We start from the raw sequence: 12,328 nt of genomic DNA on the forward strand, positions 1-12,328 counted from the left end.
AAAATTGCAAACTGCACAATAACAGTCGACCACCAACAAATAAAACTTGTTGATAAACTTAATCATCTAGGTTTTATATCGAATACAAAAAGTTCTTCTTTTGCGTCATTGAATCGTTTAAATATTGATAATAGAATATCAAAAATCAGGGCAATAATCCAAACTTTTTTTATCTTGTTTTTGTCCTTTTTTTTTCTCATTTTTGAACTTTATTTTATCGATTTTTATTTATATACTGAGTTTTTAAGATTTATTTGTAATAAATTGTAAAAAAGAGCACCTTTAGTAGAACCAGCCCAAATATCACAACAGTATTTTATACAGGTATGAATAAGATATTTGTAAAGGTAGAGAATGGAATAAGCAGTAAAATAAAAGCGTGTGCGATAAAGAGAAATAACCATAACAGATGCTAACTTTACAATGGATTGCATATATGATTTCATGAGATAAGATAAATAATCTAAGAAGACGTAAAGTAGTGGACTCAATGAGAGAGTTGCCATTCATTGTTATAGGAATGTAGACATTTTTTCGATAGTTGTTTGTAGTAAATACTGATTTTTGTTGGAGTTATAATTAACAACCCACTTCCAGCCTCAACCTGTTACAAAAGCAATTAGGTTCAAAAATCGGCTGCCTGTTCTAAGCAATCGGAAAGAGAATATTTCATGTTAAGAAAGGAGTATAAAGCTAAGTTGTCAGCAAATAAAGCCACTTTAGATGTAAGATTGTAAAGAAAATCATAAGTGTAGATAAAAACAATACAGGACCAAGGATAGAACCTTGTAGTACTACAGAAGTTACTGGAAATGAAGAGTTTTGGTCTTCGAGGATGATTGGTGGATTGTGAGGATGGTTGTGGTTAAAAAAAATATCAGAAGAAATAATATAAAAAAGTTTGAGGGGTCAAAGTATTCTTTGGAGTTTTGAATTAACCTGTTTAAGAGTGAATTAACCTGTTTGCATAACAGAAAGAATTTGGCCTTAAATTCCAGATTGGAATTAAAGAAAAGTTTTTTGCATATAGTTCTGCAAAAATGTAACCATTTTATTATAACTTTTAAATTAGTTAAAATTTGGGAAATATTTTTATAAGAGTTATTTTATTAAGTTAAGCGAAAATTAATAGAAGACCGTGATATAAAGTATCACTTATTAAAGTAATCACTTTTTGTAATCTTAAAATTTTAAAGAATTACATAAACTACTCTGTAGAACGAGATATGCTAGTATTATGCAGAAATTCCGCAAAATACAAGCACATCTCGCAATTTTTATTGAAAGGAAACAGATATTCTTATGTGTTTTTTAATGAACAAACCTCACAGTCTGTAGACAAAAACATAAACAAAACAATGAAGAGGTTTACAACCTCAAAACTTAATAAATCACACTTAAATAAATTTATGAAAATAGCAGTTACATACTTAAGCAGTTCAGTTAAAAAACCGAAAAATTTCCCAAAAAGATTGCGGTTTTTATTTTGCTTTCAACTTTTTTTTTTCAGACTCACATAATCTAAACGTATGCTAAGTATTTTTGCATTACCACAACAATCAAACTACAACATCTAAACTGATGCAGTACTATGTCATGAGAAGTTACTTAAAATCTTCTTATGCTGTGTGAAGCCACTTTTATTAATAAATTTTTTTCTGGTTTACTTTATGTTCTAAATACAATTGTATTTGTTTTCTTTATTTAAGGTATTTGATATAACTGTGATGCTTAATTCAGCTTCCATATACAGTTTCCTTATAAAAAAATGGTACCAAGGCCCGCAAAAACGAGTTCAGCTTACTGAAGAATGAGTTAAAGTACAGCCACTAAAGTGTGGGTATAAGTGACGTATTTGTCACGATCCAAACGTAACCCAAAAACACGTTTATTTCGTGGGCACTGAAAACAAACGCGGGTGTTTTTGTACCTCCGTCTGTTATACTTCCCAGTAAATATCCCCATATAAAATTTTTAGTACCTAATAAAAATCTCATATAAAATTTTTACTGTTATTATGAGATTTTTACTCACCTGCAAACGTATCTTGCGCAACTCTATTTTTGCAATCGCGTATTTTCTGAATACTTTTAAACGTTTTAGTTGTCGTGGTAACTTAAAATGCAATATTACACATCAACATTTGCAAATGTTTGATTGGCATTATGTATAAATGTTTTCTGTATAAAAGTTTATCGTAAGATTGTTACAAGCATAGTCATAGGAAATAGATAGTCTGGAAGCAAACAATGACCGATTGTTTGAACCTATTGTATGCAATTTTCGCTATCCCCAGATCTCCAACCCTGCACAAGTTTTTAAAAACTCTGTTGTTTATCTAATAAACTATCTATTTTTCTTGAAAAAACTCAAGATATATTGCAAATGCCTGGTGAAAATTGTTCAATTTATGGATGTTCTGCCTCAAGAAGATATACTGGAGTTGCTTTCTTTAAAGTTCCTAAAGAAACGGACGGTTTTACCAAAAAATGGGCTTCAGAGTTAATTAACATCATAACAAAAGATCGAGTTGTTGATGATATTCTTCGAAAGAAAATAAATGATTTTGAACATAAAAAATTGTGGATATGCGAGCTTCACTTTTCCCCTGAGCAAATTTGGTGTTATGAAACAAAAAAAAAATTAAAAGATGGAGAACTACCATCGTTAAATTTACCAAAAAAGAGCTTAGAATCTTCAGCTTTAAGTGCTGTTATTCGATCCACATTGTCAATATCTAAGCGAGAAAATTCTCAATTACTTATTGAAAGTTCTTCTTTTCCACAACCCGATTATTATAGAAACTTTGCTGACTTCAAAAAACGTCTTCAGCATTTGACTTCATTAAATCAGTTATGGAAGGTTGAATTTTTTGATAGTTTTTGTTATACTTCATTCAAGTTATTAGAAGAAGTGATTCCAAAATTTGAAATTTTTGTAGAAGATTCTTTATATTTTACTATTCGTGTGTATGGATGTTACCTGAAACACATAATTTATATTTGAAATATAAAAGGTCATTTCTAAATGTGTTTTTTTCACAGTTTATTTTTGAAATAGAATCTTTAGAATTTTGCAATGGAATAAAAGTTCCTAATCCTATTGAGTTGTTAAATTTTCAGAAGCATGTTATTCCTAAAACTTTTGATTATTTTGTTTATAAAAATTCTTTATTAAAGTCTAAACTGCATCAAATTGAATTTTATCGCAGTAACTCTTGTGAATTATTAGCTTTTGGAGAGAATCAGCCTTGCAAATTTTGTCATGAACTTAATGTTAAAGTAAATTCTAATATACACTCTAAAAGATCTACTCCTAAGACTCCTGCTAAATTAAATGCACCAATCTCTGTCACTTCTCCTAGTAGACTTAAACTGACTTTGCAGCAACTTCAATGCAAGCAATTTAAAGAGGAAATTGAAATAATGAAATCTTCTATAAATATAAAAGTAAAAAAATTTGTTCAGAACTTAGTAATGACTTAATCTCCATTTATTCAGCAAGTGATCAAAAAAATATCCCACCATTTATAAAGTTGTTTTGGGAAGAGCAGCAGAAGTATTTGAGTTGTTCCAATCTTACATCTATCAGATACCACCCCGCAATCATAAAATATTGTCTAAACCTAGCTTCTAAATCACCATCTGTTTATAGCGATTTGCGATATGATCCACAGACAGGTGTAGGCATTCTAACTCTTCCAAGCTTAAGAACTTTAAGAGATTACAAAAATTACATCAGACCTACTAGGGGATTTAATCCAGCTGTCTTAAGTGAACTTGCAAAAAAAACACAAAATTTTCTTTCTCATGAAAAATTTGTTTCAATTATTTTTGATGAAATGAAGATTCAAGAAGATTTAGTTTGGGACAAATATACTGGAGAGCTTATTGGTTTTGTTGATTTAGGTGATAAAGAAATCAATATTTCTACCTTAAAAAATGTAAGAGAACTAGCTACTCATATACTTGTGTTTCTCGTAAAGAGCATTGTTAATCCTTTGTCATTCAGTTTAGCTACTTTTGCAACTACTGGAATTACATCATTTCAGCTGATGCCTATTTTTTGGAAAGCTGTTTGTTACCTTGAAAGTATAAATTTAAAAGTTATTTCCGCAACAGCTGACGGTGCATCTCTAAACAGAAAATTTTTTAGAATGCATAAGAACTCAAATATGAATGTGTGTAATGATTTAGTTTACAGAGCTCACAATATTTACTCCAACGAAAAACGTTACATATATTTTTTTTCAGATGCTCCACACTTGATTAAAACTTCTCGCAACTGCCTTGCAAATTCTGGTTCTGGACGAAGTTCTCGTTATATGTGGAATAATGGTTGCACATACTCTGGAGTCATATTACTCAACTTTATTATGAGGACTTAGAATGTGGCTTAAGATTAGTAAATAAACTTACAAGTGATCACATTAATTTAACACCATATTCTGTAATGCGTGTTTATTTAGCTGCTCAAGTGTTAAGTGAAACAGTTGGCAACGTTTTAAAAGAATTTGGTCCACCAGAATGCGCTGGATCTTCTCAATTTTGTCTCATGATGGATAAATTTTTTGACTGTTTGAATGTTTCAAGTAAAAATAAAGCTATTAAAAATTTGAAAGAAAATCTAAAACCATATGAATCCATTAATGATATACGTTTTGAATGGCTTGACAGTTTTCTTTTATACTTTAAGAAATGGAAAGAGTCTATTAACAATCGAAATGACCGGAATTATACTGCTAATGCTAAGGCAAATATGTTTATTTCTTTGCAAACATATGAAGGTATCCAGATAACAGTACATTCATTCATAGAAGTTTGTAGGTTTCTCTTAGAACAGGGTGTTCCTTATATTCTTTCAGAAAGATTTTGTCAAGATGATTTAGAAAACTACTTTGGAAGGCAGCGTGCTATTGGCAGTAGACGTGATAATCCCACTGTCAGAGATGCTGGATACAATGACAACACTATTAAGTCACAATATTCTATTCGATCTATTGTCGGTAACGTTCAAAGTCAAAGGCATAATTTTAACAAGATAAATGATTCACCACTACCGAAAAGAAGAAAAAAATCAGACTAAATAGCTAATTAACAAAGTCCCAGACAGTGACTATAATCCTGTCAAAACAGCTATTTTCATAGCTACAAATAAAAATAATTACATTATTGGCTAAGAATTCACTTTTTATGTTGTGTCAATGTTTACTTATATATTATATCAGTTGTGTCAATGTTTATTTATATCATTATTTATTTATTTTCTCAAGATAAATGTTCCCCTTCACTATAAACAGTTCTTAATTAATTATAATGATACACTGAGGTGCTTCCCATAAGTCAGATTTTTATCACCACCCTTTGTTTTAAGCACCCAAGACTTACTTTAAATTAAGCAAGGTATTCTTAATATAGCCTGATAAGTTTCTAAATTAATAAACTAAACATTATTTGTGGAACGTTACTCTCAGGTGCTTAAAACAAAATGGGGTGGGAAATTCCAGATCTAATTAAAGGCTGCGACTCAATTAAAGGGTGGGCGGGCATTTTTTAATCTGGAGGTTTGTTTTTAATAGTCAATGATTATTAAAGCCTGATTACAAAAGTTTTCATTTACATAGGTGATTTTATATTTTCTAATTTGTAAGGAGAATTTACACTGAATGCATATATTGCTTTTTTTATTTGCTGATAACAAATAAAAAATAATAAAGGAGGGTGTCTTTATAAGCATGGGGGAGAAGTATTAATTAAGAAACAAAAAAATATTAAACCTCCACCTAGAGCAGGGAGCTTTTATGTGCGTAAACATTTTTAGGGGGAGGGTCGTTTTGGAAAAAAAAGCATTTTAGATTAGTAAACTTGCCATTTGCTAAATTTTTACATCAAAATTCACGTGAAGCAAAAATAAATTGGTAAAAAAAGGAGGTTGATCGCACCTGATGCCCCCCATCCACCAGGGCCGCCGAAAGCATTCACGCCGCCCGTGACAAAATCCCTGAGTGGCGCCCCAATATTTATAAATTCCTCAATATTATCAGTGAAGGATCTGCCCCCATGGTTCAGCCATGTAAGTAGATATAGGTGGTATAGCCCTAATTGCCTACAAGATGAGGGGGTTTTAAAATAGCAAGTACTAACATGGTTTGACTTCCTTGCTAATTTTTTGAGACCGTTTTGAATAGCAAATATATATCTTTATATAATAAAATTTGTGTGACAAATTTGGTAAAAAAAGGGGGTTGATTGCAACTGAAATCCACCCTTCTCAACAGTACAAGCATGACATCCTTCTTTTTTTAACGTCAATGCATTTCCTTCTGGGTCATTCAGTATTGGCAGTATTGAACAGCCCACTTTTTAATTAAATACAAAAAAAAGTTGCAATAACAAAAATAATAGAAAAAAGTTGCATTAACAATAATAAATTTAAAAAATGTTATTTATACAGAACTTTTTTTATATTTTCTGATGTTCCCTATACTAGTGAAGGGAACATCAGAAAATATAAAAAAAGTTTTAAAAGTTATAACCTAACGTTTTAAAAGCCTTAGTGCACTATTAGGCTTAACATTTAGTAAATGTTAAGCCTAATAGTTTAACATTTACTGAATATAATCTTTTAACCATGATTGTATTTTCAAGAACTTGTAAAAACAACTTTTTATGCAAAAAAAATGTTTTGTTTGTTTATGTTTCCCCCGCAGCGACTATACTAACTTATAATATTAAAAGTTAAAAAATAATTAGGCAACGATTAAGAATATTCTTAATATATCATAATTATGATATAAGAATTTAAATTTAGGTAATGTGAAAATTTAAATTAAAGCATACAAAAATTAATTTTCTTGAAAAAATTATTAGGGTGTGAATTTACACATTGTGCGTGTGTGTATATATGTATACAGAGGCGTACGAAGAGAATAGGATCTGGGTCAGTTTCCGTCAGACAGCACGTTTTTGGGGCATAATCAGAGGATAAAAAAATGATCAGAAAAATAATATCAGTATATAAACGATGTTATAATCTTATAGTATTTCAAATCATCAATGATATAATCATTTCTTTATGGATTGGTATTTATACTAATGAAAAATTGAATGGATTTTAAACCATTTAATAAAAATTACTATATACATAATAAACAAAACATACAATTGAAAAGAAACTAATACTCTTTTTTTATTCAAATTGTTTTAGCCATAACATTTTTATTAAACTTGTGGCTATAAAAATAACCGTTTTGTATCTTCTGGAGCAAATGGGTGATGAACTGAAGACAAATTATGGATCAACTACATTGCTGCACGTCGCTTTTTTAATCTCTGTTCTTATAGAAGATTTACGTGCTTGTCGCTTGTTGATTTGATGTTTCTCACGAATACCTCTGGCATAGGAAAAGCTTCTTACCCTTGTGAACAAAACAAGCATACTTTCAAGAAGAGAAAAAGATATTTCTTTATCAATTTGCACTTCAGTATTGTAACGTATATTGTTTAAGTTTCTTATAATCACTGAGTCCTTAAGCATTTCATTGACCAGAGCTTTGTTGTTAATAGATGTCACAAAAGATTTTGTTTACGAAAAATTGTTTCACATTGGATAAAGATATTTTGAGTATAGATGTTAGTTTTAATTAAACCACCTCTGTTCTTAGTATTAACATATTTTTGGGTATCATCTGAATCAATTTTACATGCTGATAATATTTCTATGCATTGTTTTTTATACTGCTCATCAGATTTATAAAATTTGAACTTCGAGTAAAGTTTTTGAACAACATAGCCTGCCAAATATTGAATTATACTTAATTCCTTATCAGAAAATACATAAGATGACAAAACTTCGCTATTAGATAAATTATTACGTTTACTTCCTGAAAGATCTCGAAGTATGTGATTTCCAACTTCAGTAAGCAAAGTATTGGTCAGTAAAACATTTTCAAACTTTGATGGCAATAAATTTTTATAAAGAAGTCCATAAAATTGAGAATAAAACTTTTCTGCATCACCATTATATTTTGAAATAAAACACTGAAATTTTTCGAAAAGAGAAATTGAATCTTCAGAAGTTCTGAAGATTTAGTTCTGACAGAACTAAAACAAAAATTCTGTTTTGAAAACTTTATTCGAATTTCTGCAGGCAAGCATAAATCATTTGATAATTTATAAGCACATTCTCCAACAATTCTCTCAAGATCAAGATAACTAAATTGTATAGAGTCTTTTTCTTCATTAAGTGAGTTTATTTGTTCGTGTTTCGAAGTTTTATGTCTTTTCAAACCATATTTCGTTTTATAAACTTTACAACACAAGTCGCACGAAAAATTGGAATTAAAACAAACTTCAGATAATATATTATCTAGATCTTGTTCAATTTCCATGTTATGGTCAAATATTTCATCATTTAGAGCCATATACAGATCATCAAGCTGTGTTTCTTCATGAAGTTCGTTGCTCATTTTGAAAACTTGTGCAGGGTGAACGGGCCGAACTTCAAAACTCAAGTTAAAACAACAAAACAATGAAAACGGCCCGTGCTTCCAGACTATCTATTTCTTATGACTATGTTACAAGTTATCTTTTGTGACGTTTGGGGTTATTAAGCCGGGTGAATAAAAACCAGGGTGCGGATTCACAACTTTTGCGTAACTCTTGCGTAGCTGAGCAAAAGTTACGAAAAACTTACGCAAATTATTTTTTGCGTAACTATTTGGTATTCACAACTTTTTCGCAGCATTTGCGTAAAGTTAAGGTTGCACATGAGATACGCAAAACTTAGGCAAAAACTTACGCAAAATTTAAAGAAAACATTTTATAACTATTTGTATAAAGGAAGTAGTTAGTATTACTAATTCTTTTTTTATTAAGACACACAGGGCAATGTGACCAAACAGTGAATGTTTCTTTTTTAGAGTCAGGGCATAAATTTACTACAATTATTTTGTTGTTGTTGTTGCTATATTTAAAAATGTAGCAAAACCATAATAATAAAATGTAGCAAAATTCAAATAATACTTGACATTCTTATATAGGGTGGAGGTGTTTGAAAGTGTCACCAAATATCACATAAGAGAGGGGGTGGTTAGCCACAGTGTGACATGACAAAATTTTTAAAATATAAGTTCTAATCACAGCGGAATAGTAAACCTTTAGCATAAAAGTGCAAACTCAAAGATATATTTGTTTAAAAATAATGTCACGTCACAAATAAGGCGGGGAGATATTGTTTAAAATGTTACATATACAAAGAAGAGAGTCTAGCAAAAAAGTGCTTCGTATTATTTGAATAGCCCCATATAGCATATACGTGCAATTACTTTTAAAAGTAATAGCATATATAGCATAAACAATCTTTCAATCTATTTTGTATATCTATTAGCAAAATAATCAAAATAATTAATAATTGGATTAAAAATGAAACAAATAAGAGTCGGTTGGTATTTTAAATGAGATATCGATTATTAACAAAATGCTACACATCTATTATTTTAAATATAAACATTACAAGCACTCATTAAGAAGTAATTCGGGCATATTTATTCAAATCCAAATGGGTAATATAAACTGTACTATCCTGGGCTTATATAAGAGAATAATTCGGCTTCCTGAATGAGGCCATCAGTGAATGCCCGTTGGTTGTATTTAACACTAACTCTAAACCTGCCGCGAACTTCATTTGTAAACATTACTGGCTAAATAAACTAGCTAAAATATAAAGAAAACTTGCATTTAAAAGAACCATTTTTTCTATTTTTAATATAAAAAGAAAAAGAGATTAATATTTTGAGACATTATTTTGGCGCCCATACCAGTCCTATAGTACCAAAAAAGGTCTGGGTTCACACCTGATCAGATCATGCTACTTGTCTTGCATTGCTTCAGGATGTTAAAACAAAATACTTTAGTTTAGCAAAAATTTCACGTTTATAAAAAAATAAAGTGCTAAACTAAAGTGTTTTTTTTTAAATTCTTGTTTTCATACTTACTTCTCATACCCTAGGGTATAAGAAAAAATCATGATAATTGTTAAATTTTCTTTTCAGTGGTCTCATTTTATCATATTATTGACTTGAATCGAAAACACTTTTATTTACAATAGGGAATGACGGTTTCATTAAATAAAGAAATTGCTTCAATAAATTCAAGAAATACATTTGATTGCATTCAAGTATATTTGGAACCATTTATAAACAAACTTTCTATTGTCAGAAATATAAGAAACATTTTGATAACATAAGCAAAAGTTCAACAACCTTTCCATAACATATTATGAAAAATAAATTGTATTTTTCATAATATGTTATGGAAAATGTTTCAATTGTATTATTTAATAAAAGTTGAGTTTGAATTAAAACCCACTTGTTTTTTGTAAGTTTTTTTTCAGTGATATTTCAGATTGAGAATTTATGGTATCATATTTGCACGAATAAAACATAATTTTTATATTTGACGGATAGCGTAAAGTTAATTCTGTGAATCAGGTACATGCAGTATAAAAAAGTTTGACTCTTTGACTGAGCAAGTATTGATTAAATTACAACAACAAGTATTGTAGTAGGTTTTCAAGACACCAAATACAGTACAATCTAATAGCTACAACCAGTGTGAACAATATGCTGTCATCTCAAGAGTTGTAATACTATTTCCCACAGCAACAGTTAATAGTTCTACTGAATTGTGAAAAGCGCTATTACTCCATTTGGACTAACTGGTGGATCAAGGAACTTTTTATGTGCTCTTTGCAATAACAAAATACAACAATGAGATTTCATATAGAAATACAAAAAAAAAAGATCAACCAAAACAGTTTAAACTATTACAGAATATGTTTATTATTTGAAAATAACAATATTATTTACCAAGAAATTAGGCTTTAAAAAACAATGCTCTTTTTTTAACAATTTAAATTATCCATACATATTAATATCTCCTGATAATTGAAATAACTAAAAACAGAGCATTATTATTCAAAATAATCTTAATATTGTTAATACCTTTGAATAACTGAAATTTTTGAAAAACATAGCATCGTTATTCAAAGTAAGTTTAATATTTAGGTTATAATACTTTTTTACTTCAATAGCCTGATTACTCAGAGATAACTTTAGCATTATTATACTTTTAAATAGTCTTGTTCACATTTATAAATTTAAAAAAATAGATATCTGAAAAACTAATGAACTGATTACATATTTTTGTGAATATTGTATCTATGTTAGCACAAATATTTTTTCACCTTAAATATAAGGTTAAAAAAATATACACACAATCTATATAATGGATGGTTCACTCTCTCATAGCCTAGATATGAGAGAGTGTGAGAGAGAGTCTCTCTCTAACACAGAGAGAGTGAGAGAGACGCTCTCTCTTTATGCTAGTTATGCAAGTTAAAGTATATACTTCAATAATATTATTGTATATATTTTTGTATAATATAGTATAGCATAGATTTGTACCATAAGTTAATATAGTATGGAATCATCATATAGTTTTGATGTATGACAATAACTAGTTATTATGTTAACTTAACTTATTTAATAAGTTATTGGCATACTACAAAACTATATGATATATTCGTACTATGTTCGCTCTCCTTATTTTAGCTAGGCTATGAGAGAGTGAACCATCCATTATATAGGTTGTGTGTATATTTTTTAACCTTAAATTTAAGGTGAAAACAAGTTTTATAAAATAAGTTTATATAGTACATCTAAACTTTTGGTAAATATACTGCTATTGTTGTTGCTGTTAAAAAGAAAAACTATAATTGTATTATTTAAATAAATAACTTAACGCATAGCAGTATAAAATTAAGATAAAATTATATTTTATTGGCAATAACAAACAAAATCTGAAATGTTTCATAATAATAAAAACGCCATTTTTAAATATTATTACATGATTTAAAGTTACGCCAAACCTAAGTCAGAAAATAGCAGACGTAACTTTTCTTGCGTAAAGTTTGCTCAGCACTTTTTAGGAAAATGTTGTGAATACCGTTTTTTAGACTTTTTGCGTAAGTAATAACTTACGTAAAAACTTAGGAATTTCGTAAGTTTTTGTTTACGCAAGGTTTGTGAATACCACTTAGCGTAACTTTGAACTTAAGCAAAACTTACGCAAACTTTACGCAAATTTTGGACTTACGAAAGTGTTGTGAATCCGCACCCAGCAATTGTTTTTACTCAGTAATTGGTCAGCTTACATGAAACTTGTGTAATTTTCCTTAACTTTTTATTTACGCAAAGCTGAACAATTACTGAGTAAATTGCTTAACTTTACGAAAATAAAAATTTAAGAGAAACTCCTTAGTTTTTATT

Source organism: Hydra vulgaris, chromosome 12, assembly GCF_038396675.1.
Source record: "Hydra vulgaris chromosome 12, alternate assembly HydraT2T_AEP".
In the NCBI taxonomy this organism is placed as follows: domain Eukaryota; kingdom Metazoa; phylum Cnidaria; class Hydrozoa; order Anthoathecata; family Hydridae; genus Hydra; species Hydra vulgaris.